The following is a 15,488-nucleotide window of genomic DNA, read 5'->3' as shown; positions in this document are numbered from 1 at the left end:
GATATTTCTTAGTTATTTTGTTTATTATCTGTCTCCCCTCTTAGAAGGCAGACAAATAGGATTGGAAATTTTGTTCACTGATATGTTTCCAGTGCCTAGACCTGTGCCAGGCAAATAGGGGACAATCAATAAATATTTGTTGGATGGATTGGTGGATGAATAAGTGAAGGAACATATAAATTTTTAAAATTTAAAGAAGAAAATTGCAGCTGAGAACGTTTTTATTCATGAAGGTAAGAGATGAGTGCTAAAAAAAGAAGGGATAAAAATACCAGAGCAGGCCAAGTACCCACCAATGGACACATGCGAAAACAAAATGTGGCATAAACATGCAATGGAATATTATTTAGCCTTGAAAAGGAAAGTAATTCTCCCATATACTACAATGTGGAAGAACACTGAGGACAAATTCTGTGTCATCTCACTTTTATCAGGCCTCCAAAGTAGTCAGATGCATAGAAACAGAGCAGAATGGTGGTTGCCAGAGGACGGGTGAGGGGGAAATATGGGAGCTGCTGAATGGGTGCAGTGTCAGTTTTGCACAATGAAAAAGCTCTGGAGATCTGTTGCACAACAATGTTGATGTACTTAGCACTCTGAACCATCTACGTAAAAATGATTAAGGCAATTTTTTTGTTACTTTTTAGTGCCAGGAGAACTCAAAAGAAAACTAAAATATCCACAGAGACTAAGTCACTGGCCTAAGAACTGAACAATAGGCTCCATTTGTTTATAAGAGAGTGGCGAAGAGACTAGCAGCCAAGTCATATGCAAAGCAGTTGGCAGAAACTGGGACCCCTAACGTAGAGAGAGGACCTGGCCAGGGACGGGGAAGTGTGGCTGGGGTGGTGAGCAAAGGGACACTTGCCTGAGACAAGGGTGGAGATGGAGACACAGCAGAGACTGGGCCCTTGTTGTTTTGCTGCTAGGGTAGCTAACAGCACAAGGTAGGTGCTCAATAAATATTTGTTCAATAAATTATCTTGACACAGAAACCCGGGGTAAGGAACGAACAACCAATAAATATTTAATCATGATATCACAGTTTGTCTTACAAAGGCTATCTAAAATAAAACAGTTAAAAGTTGTTTTGTTATATTAGTAGTAGGATTTCCACATTAGGAAATCTTTCAAGATATTCAGTTAAAACCATAGCATTATTCTTTTCAGGAGACACATAGCAATACAGTTACCTGAAAGTTAGTTTATTTCAAGAAACATCCGTGGCACCCAAAACTGTGATTCCCCAGAGCCATTTTACATTTTTTTAATCATTTTCAAAAAATTCAGGTTATAATATTTGATTTCAAAAAATGTTTTGCTCTTTCATTGGAGCTGTGCTTTCTTAATAAGCTCTATTCCTACTGTTCTTTAAAGGTAAAATTTTTTTGAAATATGAGGTGGTATTTATGCAATATTTTTGTGTAATTTTCAGGTGTTAATTAAAATAAATAAAATGAGGAATGATAAAATATTCTTTAAGAATTTATTCTAAATCTCTCCTATAAATCACCACATATTTCTGTTTATAAAATCATAGAGGAGATGGCATTCCTGTGAATATTTTAATTTCATACTGGTCCAAACCACCTGCTCCTGGGGCTGTATGTTAGGACATGATACCTCTCTGAGCCTTCCCCAAGTGAGTTTTCTTGTTTGTAACACAGGGATGATGTGGTTGTTGTGAAGATTATGTGGCTTTCAAGCATTTGTTCAGTAAAATATTGGGAGAAGTTTGGACACGTGATGAGCAAATAATAAGTTACAGCTGTTATTATTATTTACCTTTCAAGTACTTATTCAAGAACTCCTTTTATAGGGTGATTTTCTGCTATCATACTTCTTTTGAACATGCCTTTATCAAAATCTTTATTCCTTAGTTCTGATTATTTTTTTACATGTTATCCATCTGCTGGATTATGAGGTACACAAAGGCAAAGAATGCGCTTTATTCTTTAGACCCAAAGCACCCAACATGATATCGACATATGGTGGGCAGTTCCTGAAGCATCGCTGAAGGGAAGACTTGTTCAGGAATGATGAAAACAGAAATGACTCAAAACAAACACCAGTAGTGTTTATCACTTAATTAAACTTATGGGTATTTTTTCTAATTGGATAAGAAAAGTTTGTACCGGTTGTTTTAATTAGTTATGGTTATTATTTTTCTTTATCTTCATGCAAATCTGGAGTTTCTAAGAGATATACCAGGTAGAGTGCTGTTTTTCTGAATCCTCAATAAAAATAATTGCTATAGTAGGAATAGCTTCATCAAATAAATACTTGAAACTTATGCCTCTTCGGTTTGTTTTGTTATGATCTTTTCGTTGAAAATTTTTAAGCTGAACTTGCTGGGTTTTTTTCCCCAAGTGTAACTCTTAAAACTTTCACTTCCTGGCTGATACAGAATCAACGGGTTAGCAGCACAGTTATTCTAGAGCTAGCCTACCGCGCTACCTAGTGGTCAACTTTGGGCACACACTTGAAATGCTCAAGCTCTTCTAGGTTTTCCGTTTATTTTTACATTGTCAATTGTCAAATGTCATTAGAAATCACTGAAGATCTTGCTCTCTTCTTTCTAATATTTTTAGCAACTGCTTTATGTGTCGTTTACCCGCCATTCATCTAGTTAAATCTCTTCAGTGGAACTGAAAATTTCAAGACAAGCTACAAGACCTATTATAGGACTTCAAAGACACCCTTTCCTCCCACAGTAGGGGACTTTTAGGGTAGGCAGAATTCAGGACACCAGCTTCCTTGGGCCATGCTGTGGGAGAATTGCCCCCTCTGGCTGCAGGTAGGCCTCCAAGGCTGCTGGAGCAACACACTTCTCCTTTGCACACGTTATTCTAAACAATCATTCTCTTTTGAAACCAAACAATTCCCTCAAAAATACTGTTTCAGGCATAAAATAGGAAATAGTACTAAACAAACGGAAATGTTTTGTTTTAAATACTGAGGCCACTTATTTACATTAAGAAATAGTTTGCATTCAAAGCCCAGTATTGAAAAGAAATATGAATCATCAATCACAAGGGGACTTTATAGATAAGAAATAAGCCGTTGACCTAAACAATTGTATTAAGCATGAACAACTCTTCTTGGGAGCTTTTGCTGAGTCACTTTTCAGGAAGTGAGCTGTCCAGGGAGATTTCTACAGGAGGAACAATTGACAATATTTTCATATTAATAACCTCCAGTTGCTTTATTGTTCTCAAAACTTTTGTTAATAAGTATTTTCCTGTTCAGCGAATAAAACATTAATCAAAAGACAAAGGCTAATCTGATTTATTTTTATGTGTTTGGGATTCTTTTCTTCTGTAAGTGATATTCAGTATTTTAAAATAAGTTAGCTAATTGTAGTACGTCCTCATTCACTGAGCATAATATCAGGAAATATTTTTTTCTGAACTTGTGGAGATGGGGGTCAGGGGGTGGCCTCGCACATGCTAGGCAAGTGCTCTACCACTGAGCTACCCCCCCACACACTTCCCTGAAGTTTGGAAAAAAACACATGTGCTATAACAGATATTGGACACATTCATCAGAATGATTGTAAATAATCTTTTTTTCTAAATTGGAGATTTAATGTAGGGGAGCTTTACCACTGAGCTTCATCCCTAGCCCTTTTTATTTATTTATTTTTAAAATTTTGAGATAGGTTTTTACTAAGTTGCTTAGGGTCTCACTGAGTTGCTGAGGCTGGCCTCAAAATTGCAATCCTCCTCCCTCAGCCTCCCTAGTGGCTGGGATTACATTTTGAATTAAATTTTTGAATTAAATTCTCTCCAAGGAGCAGCAGTATTTCCACCTCATGGTTTGAAGTCTCTTCTGCTTAACTCTCTTTGAGATTTCTCTCACTTACCTCTCCAAAAGAGGACAACCACTGTAGCCCCCTGGAGACCAACTGAAAGATACAAGCCATTCACACAGCTGTCCCTCAGCAAACTCTCAGCAGGACCACAGAGGACAGGCAGGGTCAGTGGCCCTGCTCACAGGCACTGAGGCTCTTAGCTTATGATGAGTGTTTGGGACCAGGGGTGAAGGACCCTGCCTGTGTGACTGGGGGAGGTAACTTGTGAAACCAGACCATTGTGTGATTGTGATTTGTTAGCATAAATAACTATCGTGCTTGTTATCTGATTTAACACAAAAACATCTCCTACGACCTGTCCCCACACAAGCCTCATGTCACATGCCCCATGTAGCTTTCCTTCCGTACTCAGCAGTGAACAAAGTGTCTCCAGCCAGCTGTCAGGTAGCAGAATTAAAGAATCTACTCTGCACCGAGCACTGTACAGTACAGCAGTCCTGGGGTTGAAGTGCCTGGTTTCAAATCCTACCTCTGGTACTTATTAGCTATGTGACCTTGGGTAATTTCCTGTACTTGGAAACTTCTTTTTCTATACAATAGACAAGTCCTGGTCCCATAAGTTTGTTGAATGATCCAGTTAATTTTTAAAAAAATATTCTTTAGTTGTATATGAACACAATACCTTTATTTATTTATTTTTATGTGGTGCTGAGGATCGAACCCAGGGCCTCACACATGCTAGGCAAGCTCTCTACCACTGAGCTATAACCCCAGCCTGTGATCTAGTTAATTAATGAAAATAATGTCCTCTAATAGTGCCAGGAAGGTAATACTCCATGGAAATGTTAATATTATGCCATTGCTTAATGATGGACCATTATGTATCATTGAGGATCAATTCTTCTTAATTCACAGATTTCTATTTTTGGTCTGATAAGTAGCATTTTTCCTCTATTTCTTTTCAGAGGCTCCATGTGGATGTTTCTCTGACGCTCTGATGATCTGAATTTCAGAAAGGTCAACAACACAAGAAAATGTCAGGAGACCACAATGTCCATGTATTTATTATAAAACTATTTCCTGTATTGTTTTGTTAATTTACTCATTCATCTTTATAAAGAAAACCATGTGGGCTGGGGAGATAGCTCAGTTGGTAGAGTGCTTGCCTTGCAAGCACAAGGCCCTGGGTTCAATCCCCAGCACCACAAAAAAAAAAAAAAAAAAAAAAAAAAGGAAAACCATGTACTAAAGAATCTGCTCTGCATCAAACCCATGAGAAGTTCAGGGTTGAGCAGAGAAATTTCTTCTGTCTTTCAACTTGACTGAGGGGGATGGAGTCTGGGAGTGAGAAATCTGCAGTCTGCTCCCAGGATGGCATGCATACGCTGGAAGGATCCACCTCTGGGCTTCAGAGTCAGGATTTGGACACATCTAGACTCCTATCCTCTGTGACACATTGCCCTCCCCCCGCCCCGGGCTCATTGGAACTTCACAACGCAGGACCACCTGACTCCTAGAAGCATCTATTCTGCATGCAGCCCCAGAGGTAGCCACCCATTTGTTCTGCCCAGACTCCTGGTGTTAATAGTGGGAACAAAGGGAAGAATCAACACTAGAAAAAGAGCTTCAACCTCAAAATAAAGACCCTCAAAATAAAAAGGATCTAGGCTAAGAGCTCCTATAGTGTTGCCTGTTCTGGTTTGAAATTAAAGAAGGACTGTACATGAAGAAAGAGGAGAGCTACTGTTTTCTTGTGACTTTTCTTCCTATTTCCCTGGCTTCTCTTTCTCAGCTTCCTTCACAAGTTCTACTTTATAAGTTTGTCCTTCAAATGTAGTTTTTGTTTTGTTTTGTTTTTTGCTTTTTAATTTTTTTTTTCTCCCTGCATTTGGATTCTGTCCTCAACTCTCTTCTTACTTTAGGCTCTTAAAGGATTCATCTTCCACTCGTGTGTTGACAAGTCCCAAATCCAGATCTTTAACTGCTCTTCTCTCCTAAGCTCCAAACCCTATTTTTCACAACCTATACAGCAGCTCCACCCCATTCAACATGTCTGACATTGAACTCATTAACTTTCCTCTCCTCCCTTGCCCTTTAAAGTACCCTCCATGTACTCAATGTCCACCTGCAAATAATGGTAATACCCCAATATGGATATTCTCAATTGGCTCTCATTCTCCGAATTAACCTCTGCCAAGCTCTGAACCACCAGCTCTGACCTGAGCACCTCTGGGCATTTGTAGATGCTTTTCCTTTTGTCTAGAGTGGCCTCCTGTGAACACGTTTCTATTCATTCTTCAAGTCTCTACACAGCACCCTCCTCAAAGCCACTCTAGATCTGAATTGCACCTTACCCGGGACACAATTTGGACAAGACACACACACTCTATTTCCAAAACTAACCTAAGTAACATCTTTGTAGTTTTCAAAGCCCTTTTAAGGTACAGGACCTCAGAACCAGAAGTCTTCAATAAATGTTTGTTGAAATAGTTAATCAACTCATCAGTGTAGCAAAATGGAACCAGGGTGTTTAGTGTGGTGAGTGACTTCTTCCTCCACTCAGTCAAACTTCCCATTACACTGTCACTTTTCTGGATTGTTCACCGCTCAGAAATTCTGATGTCGTAAATTCACTCTCTTACAGAACTTCTGGGATAAATTTGGTTCATAAATCCTGACACAGGCTGATCCCTTACGAGCACAACTGTTGAAGAGGAAAAACAGAGGATGACTATTGGGGGTTCCTTCATTTTAAACACTGGGATAAAAAGAAAAAGTTTCCATTTGTAACCAGGTTTTACAGGGTTGTGGTTCAATAGGTGATCTGTATGCTTCCTTTTTACTTCTAAACACATGTGTTCCTTTGTTTCTCAGGAAGTAATCATCGTGTAGCCATGGAAATCAACGAGTGCAAAGGAAATGTTGCAGGGGAATAATGAAGCCAACTAACTCAACTCCACAAAAGCTGGTCACATCCTAAAACAATTAAAACCCAACCATCCAAAAGCTCTTAGAGGAAGTGTTGATCAGTGCTTGGTATTTTGATAATAACTTGTACAGTATGTGAAAGCAATTCAAAAATTCTAAAGCATTTATAAAATGTAATACATTCTCAAGGCCAATGAATATCTATTGAGTGACTACTATGAACTAGGCCCTTTTGCATATATTCCCTCATTCTGTCATCTCAACGACCCTATGGAATATCTATTTTTTTTAATTATTTCCATTCTTCTGGGGAGGGTACCGGGGATTGAACTTAGGGGCACTTGACCACTGAGATGCATCCCCAGCCCTGTGTTGTATTTTATAGAGCCTCACTAAGTTGCTTAGCACCTTGCTGTTGCTGAGGCTGATTTTGAACACGTGATCCTCCTGCCTCAGCCTCCCGAGATGCTGGGATTACAGGCGTGCATCATTGCACCTGGCTATTTTTGTTCTTTAGATTAAAAAAAACTACTTAGATTCCGAGAGTCTAGAAGACTTGCCTAGAGACTAGTCAGTGTGGGAGACAGCACTTGAAGGAACACACTCTTTCCACCAATCAGAATTCATTTCAGAGATGAATGATTTCCAGATCCCATGGCGTCAATATCCAGAAGGGCAAATCATCTCCCGATCCACTTTACATACTTGTAACTATTTCTCTGTCTGTTTAACTAGGCTATCAATTCCTAGCCTTCAAGGCAGAACTTGTGGCTTGGAGGTTTAAGACTTTATCCCAAGAACAGGAAAAATCAAAATCATGCATCGATTTCTTTTAAGTAACTTACAAAGTGTCCATATTACACTGGTCAAATTCAGATGCCATGAACAATCCTTTTATTCTCTTTCTTGTAGTTGGGTTTCTTTGTAAAGATCCAGAATTTGCATTATACAAAAATTTGTCTCATGATGATGTTTCAGTGGAAGGAACTGAGAGTTGGCTATAATTTGGATCTGGACTGTCCCCTAAAGACTTATGTGTTAAGGACTTGGTCCCCATGTGATGGTGTGTTGGGAGGTGGTGGAAACATTAGAAGGTGGGGACTAGTTGGAAGACGTAGATCACAGGGGCTATGCCTTGAGGGGTTTATCTTGCCCTGCTCCCCACCTCTCTCTGCTCCCTGGCCTCCATGCGGTGAGCAGCTCTGCTCCACCAGGCCCTCTGTGCTATGACACTGTCTCCCCACAGGCCCACAGAAACAGAGCCAACCAACCATGAACTGAGGCCTCTGAAATCCTCTGCCAAAATAAGTCTTCGCTCCTTTAAGTTGATTTTCTCAGGTATTTTGTCACAGTGATTAAAAGTCGACTAACTCAGGTTGATAACAGCACTTTAATCCTTAGAGTCTTAAAGTAATGGAGTGAAATCCTATAGACTCAGTCTCATTACTTTATAAGCCACACTTTATATGAATACAAATTATGTCATTAATTTAAGTGTCTGGTGGAAAAGATTTCAGATATGGACTAGGGCTGCTGTGGCCACTCCACAGTCATCAGACAGCCGGACTGCTTCTTTTTACTTTCTTATCTCGAGCAACGGCTTCCATACTCAAGTTCATCTCAGGTTGAAAAAATGCTGCTGCAGTTCCAGCCACAAAGGGCCCCATCTGGGCAGCAGAAAGGAGGGTGGGGAAAGGACAGAAAGGATGTAGACCAACTGTGTGCCCTGCTTAGGAGAGTTGTCCTGGAAATTCCACCCAACAAATTCTACTTATCTCATTGGCCAAGGTTTAGTCACGTGGCCATACCTATCTACCTATCTGCACAGGAGGCTGGGAAAGACAGTCTTTATCTGATCTAAGGAGGAATGGAAAGGATAGGGAATTGGATTCAGGGGAGGTATCTATAGTCCTAGTCACAAAAGGTATAGAAGCAGAAGATTAGAAGGGCCCATATGAAAGAGCAAAGTCTTCCAAATGCAAGAATTAGTTGGATTTGAATCTCAGATCTACTACTTACCAACTGTAATAGAAGGAGGGAACCCAGCTGGAGGGTGGTTTGGACCAGGGTGGTAGTCATGGAGTAGGTGAAATGTGGTCAGATTCTGACTCTATCTTGAAGGTAGAGTCAACTGGATTAGCTAATGGATTAGAATGGGAGGTATGAGAGAAAGAAATCAAGGCAGACACCAAGACTCTTTAAGAAACCAGAAGATTGGAGTTGCCACTTGCTGAGAAAGAGGCCCTGTGGGAAAAGCAAGTTCCCGGATGGGAATGGAGTCTCAGCAACCCGATGTGAATTAGATATCCAAGTGCAGATTTTGATTTGGAAGTTGAACATATGTGGGCTGGAACACAAGGAGGTGGTTTAGACTGGAGATACATATATTTAGAAGTCGTCAATAGAGAGCCTGGGATACTCAAATCTAAGCTTTAATGGTATCCAAAGATGTCTAAAACTTAGGGGCTTAGCACTGTGAGCTCACCCACCTAAAAATAGATCAGCTTTCTCTCAGCCCCTCTCAACCTCTGACCTGAAACAGAGTGACCTCCTAATGTGGCATGATTAAATCCTGTTCCTGGATTCCAGATTTTCATGCACTTCCTGCCATTTCCTACAAATGGCAAAGTTGAGATTCCAGTGAGTTCTCCGACATGGCAGAATGCCAGGTCAACCAAAGCATCTCTAATTTCTAGAGCCTGAAGAGAACCGAACATCAGATTGCAGAGCAAGGCCAAGAGGGTTTCTAACAGGGCTCGTGAATGCTCTTCACAAGCAACACGGCTGCTCTTTCCTGACTCCCCACTCTTTCCCCGGTTGTGGAATAAATCAGAACCTTTCCAGTCAGGCTCTTTGAACAGGAATACCCTGACATGTACAAGAAAGGAATAAGGTAGCCACAAGTCAGACATCACAGAAGCATTCTGTGTGGGTTTCCAGGGTCCAGTTTCCCCAGCAAGTGACTAACAAATGCACACCCAAGAAACTTTACATTTTTGACTAACATCACAAAAACATCAGAGAGCCAAAAGGGCGTTTGCACAAGCCATGCTGAAATTCTTCTTTCTCTTTCTCCCTCTGCCATGGAAAATCCATTTTCTTTTAGTATCTAAGTGGATGACTCCATAGCCAGGCATTTTCAATTTCCCTTATGCAAAAGTCTGTTGTCAGGATCTTAGAATTTTTAAACATTTCTCTTCACTGGATAGATTGGGCCTGGAAGAAAGGAAATGGTCAGTTAATAGTCCTTTGTTTTTCGACTTCTTTTAAAAAAATCTCCCAGCAATAAATATAACACTGACTATACAAAGGTTCTGAACAAATGTGAGTTTACTGACTTGATTATAATGAAAAAGGACAATAAGTAATGTGCTTTGCTTTGTCGAAATTAAAGAAAGAAAGGTTATTTTAAAAATTAAAATGAATGTCAAAAACTGCTCCTCTTTCACTCTTCAGTTAAATGGTACAGTACTTATAATACTTGTCCCTCTTCACAAACCCCAGGTCCTGTAAATCATTGAATTATCAAGGTAAACATTTGCCATGAGAAATTGAACTAAAATCAAAATGTCCTCTTGCTTCTGTGAGTTAAAGGGGAAAAAAAAAACAAAACTTTTTTTTTTGTTTTGTTTTAATGTGGAGTTTGGAGTTGAGTAGCCTTTAAAGCACTAAACTGTCTCTCTAGTATTTGAGGGGATTAGGTTTAGAGTTCATTGTGTTGACTGTCTTTGGACAGATTAGATAGTTTGGTTAGGCTCCTATTGGCCATGTAAATGTCTCAGTGTTTATTGACTGTCTGCAGACATTATCAAAGACTCTGGACACAATCGGCACCTAGTAAACAGAAATCCCATTATTTCTGTGGTGCTGATAAGATTTACTGAGGATTTAATTTTTTTATGATAGACTAGTTAGTTAAAGATATTAATACAGTAGAGAGGAAGTATGATAAATAAGGATGAATTCATCCAACCCACTTGCCCTTTTATTGTGTTTGGAAACTACAATTTCATTTTGCCTATAGATTGTAGAAATCATTGTCTGAATACTATTCAGCTTAAAAACATTTCTTAAGGGGGCTGGGGTTGTGGCTCAGTGGTAGAGCACTTCTCTGGCACGTGTGAGGCTCAATCACTGGGCTCAATCCTCAGCACCACATAAAAATAAAGGTATTGTAACCATCTACAACTAAAAAATAAAATACTTCTTAAGTACATTTGAAAATGTTATATGCATTTCTACTGATGCTTCAGTAATCTACAGAGGGATTTTTGTTTTCTTGGAAAGATGCCTTCAATCTTTCGGTACATTCTTTGGAGAGTTACTCATTTAGTGTAAGGACTTATCTGTTGAGTGCTTTAGTCCTGCTATAATCAAAACAATTTGGAAAGATATACAATAGATGTATTTGACCAGAGGTAAAATTCATGGGATCAATATCATTATTATTATTTTTTCTAAATGAGTGATCTCTGCTAGGCAGTGCCAGCCAAGCCTCCTCCTCCGTCCCCAGTTAGATTAGTGATAGGCGGGAGAGGGTAAAGGAAGTGCGTTTTCCCTGGAGACCTGCTTGGCAAGGCTTTAAGAAAACCGAGCTCTGATGGCATTTAGAGTTTAGTCAAAGCAAGAAGGAGCCTTATTGCAGGAGGTGCCGGAAGAGGACTGGTGTTTTAGGAAAAAACAGAAAGAGAACTAAAATTAGGCAGTTTGCCTCCATATAAAACACACACTGCTTGACACAGAACAGGTACCACAAAGCCGCAACACACCTGAACAGCATTGGCTCCCAACTCTGCTCTAATTATCCCTTGATGTACCTGTGCCCACTCCACGGCAGGCACCTTCCTGCCCCAGGGCCTTTGCTTCTGCTGTTCTCTGCTTCCTCCCCCCTGACAGGAAACTCTTATGCACCCTGACACTCCAAATGTCAGCTCCTCTGTGGTCTTTCCTTTTTTTTTTTTTTTTTTTTTGTTTATATGTGCATTTTTTTTATTATTATTGTATACAAATGGGATACATGTTGTTTCTCTATTAGTACATACAGTCAAGGCATACCATTTGTGTAATCATACGTTTACATAGGGCAATGATGTTTGATTATTTTTTCCCTCCCCCCCACCCCTCCCACCCCTCTTTTCCCTCTATACAGTCCTTCTTTCCTTCATTCTTACCACACTCCTTATCCCTAACCCTAAACCTAACCCTAAACCTAATGCTAACCCCTCCCACCCCCATTATATGTCCTCATCCGCTTATCAGCGAGATCATTCGTCCTTTAGTTTTTTGAGATTGGCTTATCTCACTTAGCATGATATTCTCCAATTTCATCCATTTGCTTGCAAATACCATAATTTTATCATTCTTCATTGCGGAGTAATATTCCATTGTATATATATGCCACAGTTTCTTTATCCATTCATCAACTGAAGGGCATCTTGTGGTCTTTCCTTTACACACTCCTTCATATGCCTAACTTACTTGCTCCACTGTATTCACTGATCCCTAGTAATTTCTTTGGGTGTCCAACTCCTACAGGGAGTTTTTTTTTTTTTTTAATCCCCCAGATCTAGAATATAATATATGCTTAACAAATAGATACAGCAGAAAGAAGGAAGGCTTATACCTAACCTTGGTTTGCGCGCCTCCTCCTCTCCTCACTAGAGATATTACCCATCCTCAAGAACCAACTGCTTTTTGAAGACTTCTCTGACCAAGGATCTCCCACTTCTTTAAACCCTCATAGCACCCCAGTGAGAAGTCATGCTTGACACAGCAGACTCGGTCCTCACCTTACTGGTGTTTTTCTATCTATGTGATATTTCCCCTCCACAATCAAAGAAATCATTGCAGCACCCACAATGCTTTGTGTGCTCTGTTCGGGGCTGTTAGCTCCCAAGCATTTGCTGATGAGGGAGGAGAGAGGGTTGGTCTGAAAGGTAGTCCAGCAAGGTCATTTGATGGGCTCTGTGAACGAGGACACATTTGGGATCCCCCAGGAAGAAAGAGGTCGAGCAATAAGAAGTAGCAGACAGACTCCCCCGAATCCTCAAGCACCTCAAAAGAAAACAAAGCAAATCCACCAAGTGTTTAACAAGGCTGGGAGGCATGCTGTGCTTAAGTTAATGAGAAGCCAGGGCCCTACAAGAAAGACTGGTTGTCCCATCAGTTGCCGGAGACAAACCAGGCAAGGAGGAGAAAGTCATAACAGAGAAATTTATTGAGCACCAATTATGTGCTAAGCATTTGACACACATTCTGTTTCTTAACAGTTTTCTTGAGAGATAATTCAGATACCATGTAATTTCCCCATTACTTGGATACAATTCAATGGAATTCAGGGCATCCATAGTTGTGCAATCAATAATGCAATTTTAGAATATTCTCATTACCCCCCGGAAAGAAACCCCATGCCATTTAGTGGTCGCTCTCCATTCTCTGTCATTGCCCTCCCACTCTCACCTCTGACCCTGCTAATCTACTTCTATTCTTACATTTCTATTCTTACATTTGGACATTTCATGTCAAAATGGAATATGATGTGGCTTTCTGGGTCTGGCTTCTTTCATTCAGCATGTTTTTCAAGGTTCATCAATGTTGTGGGATGTATCAGAATTCATTCCCTTTTATTGTGGATGTTTCACATTTTATTCATCCATTTATTAGTGGATGGCTGCTTGGGGTTGACTCTTTTTTTCTTTTTCCTACCTCTGGATTTATTTATACAAACAGCACAGAAGGACACCAGTCCCCGTAGACAGGGGCTCAGGGGTCACACCAGTCCTTCTGTCCTCACATTCACAGGGGTTTTCACTAGGGAGCCTTCGCAGGGACCTGGGCACCCTCGAGGGCCTGGGCACCCTAAGGAGCCAGAGCCAATACAGGAGCTGGAGTTGCAGCCTGGGTCTTGGCTTGGGCTTGGGCTTGGACTTTGGCCTTTGGTCAGCAGAGCCTGCACTCCCTGGCCCTGTGGGTATGAGCAAGCTTCCCGTGCTTGGGATGGGCAAGCAAAGCAAGGCTAGTCAATCAAGCTTGCAGCTGGCACCCTTTGGCACCTTGGGCTCAACCCCCTTAGGCTTCACCAGGGCCTTGATGGCCTCGGCACCTGCATTCATGGCCTGGGCATTGTTTGCCTGCATCTTTTTCAGGCCCTTCTCATTGTGCTTCTTGGCAAAACACACCTTTCTCAGGAACTTGGGGTCTAGCCCCTTGAGAGATTCATATCTTTGTGATGGGGTCTCTGGATGCCATTTCTCTGCCATTTTTGGGATTGGTTGTGCATGGTGTGGTTCTTGGACTTGGCCATGTCAGCACTGTAAGCCACTGCTCCCAGAGCAGTCTTGGGGTTGACTCTTAACATTCTTTTATTTATTCTTTCCTATGCTTCTAGGAGGTAGGTGTTACTGACCTCAGTTTACAGATGAGTAAACTGAGACTCAGAAAGATTAACTATCCTGTCCCTTCACGTAAATAATGGCACTGGAATGGGACTCAGGCAGTCCCACTGTGTTTAGTTGCCACCTGTTATTGGGCAAACATTGTCCGTGGAGGAATATAGATCATACCAAATTCCAAAGACTCAGAGTTCACTGGTGCTCGCCATCCTGCAAGAAATCTAGTCATAAATAAATACAGTTGATAATTGTGGGTATCCTGGAAAGAACCTGAGCTTTGGATCTAGACAGTCTTGACTTTGAATCTGGTATACTGGCTGTGTGATGTTGGGCAGGTTGTTTAACTTCTTTGAGCCTCAGTTTTCTCTGCTATAAAAGTGCAGATGATTCCTACCTTATAGGATTCTTGATGATTAAATCAGCTGATAATATGAAGTGCCTGACATATTGTAGGTAATTAAAATATGGTAGTTATCATTATCATTACTTTTTGCAGTGGTAGCAAAAGCAGTAACACACACACACACACACACACACACACATACACACGAACACCTTCCCCCTTGATTGAAATCTGAGGAGGTCAGTTTTTAATATGTGATGGTGGGAAATCCAGGCAGAAATCTTCAGTGGTGGACAGACAGAGATAAGAGGCAGGAAATCAGGTGAGAGGTCAGGGCTTGAGATATGGATTTGGGGGTTATCAGCATGGAGGTGAGGTTTGAAGCTGTGACAGCTTTTCAGGTAGAACCAGGCAGAAAATAAACAGATGAGTCCAGTGCCCAAGTCTTGAGATATCCACAGTGAAGGCCAAGAGAAAGAATGAAAGCAGCAGAGGGTACAGAAACAAATATTCAGAGGGTCGGTGGTTAGACCAGAATTGCATTTGATTTTGAAAGCCAGTGGAGAATAGATATTTGAGAAAGGGATAAGAGATAGGGAAGGGCTGGGGATATAGTTCAGTTGGCGGAGTGTTTTCCTCTCAAGCACAAGGCCCTGGGTTCAACAATCCCCAGCACCACAAAAAAAAAAAAAAAAAAAAAAAGAGAGAGAGAGAGAGAAAGAGATAGGGAAGAAAGTTGGAAAGTTTAGGTTGTGAAAAGTTTTGCAGTAATTAGAACTAAAATAGGTTATTAAATATTGTGACCAGCAAGTCTATGGTGGCCTTAAATGCTGAGCATCCTTCCATCCAATCAAGTGTCTTAAATCTCTACAGTGCATCTTACAGTGCACTGTGCTAAGCCTCAGAGAAATACACAGGGAAAACACAGTCCTTTGCTATGCTGAGCATGATGTAAAGCCAAAGGAAAAGTCCAATGTACTGAGACCACTTTGGTGTACATGTTGGGCTCAGC

At 40.7% G+C, this 15,488-nt stretch overlaps 1 pseudogene; it reads right to left on the bottom strand.

The window, feature by feature from the left end:
• Window positions 1–13,552: 13,552 nt before the first annotated feature.
• LOC124984455 (60S ribosomal protein L29-like) lies at window positions 13,553–14,045 on the bottom strand (annotated as a pseudogene).
• Between the last annotated feature and the right edge of the window lie 1,443 nt (window positions 14,046–15,488).

The sequence above is a fragment of the Sciurus carolinensis genome, chromosome 5 (genome assembly GCF_902686445.1).
Source record: "Sciurus carolinensis chromosome 5, mSciCar1.2, whole genome shotgun sequence".
Classification (NCBI taxonomy): Eukaryota; Metazoa; Chordata; class Mammalia; order Rodentia; family Sciuridae; genus Sciurus; species Sciurus carolinensis.
The sequence above is the reverse complement of the archived record's forward strand: the minus strand, read 5'-3'. Positions and strand labels throughout refer to the sequence as shown.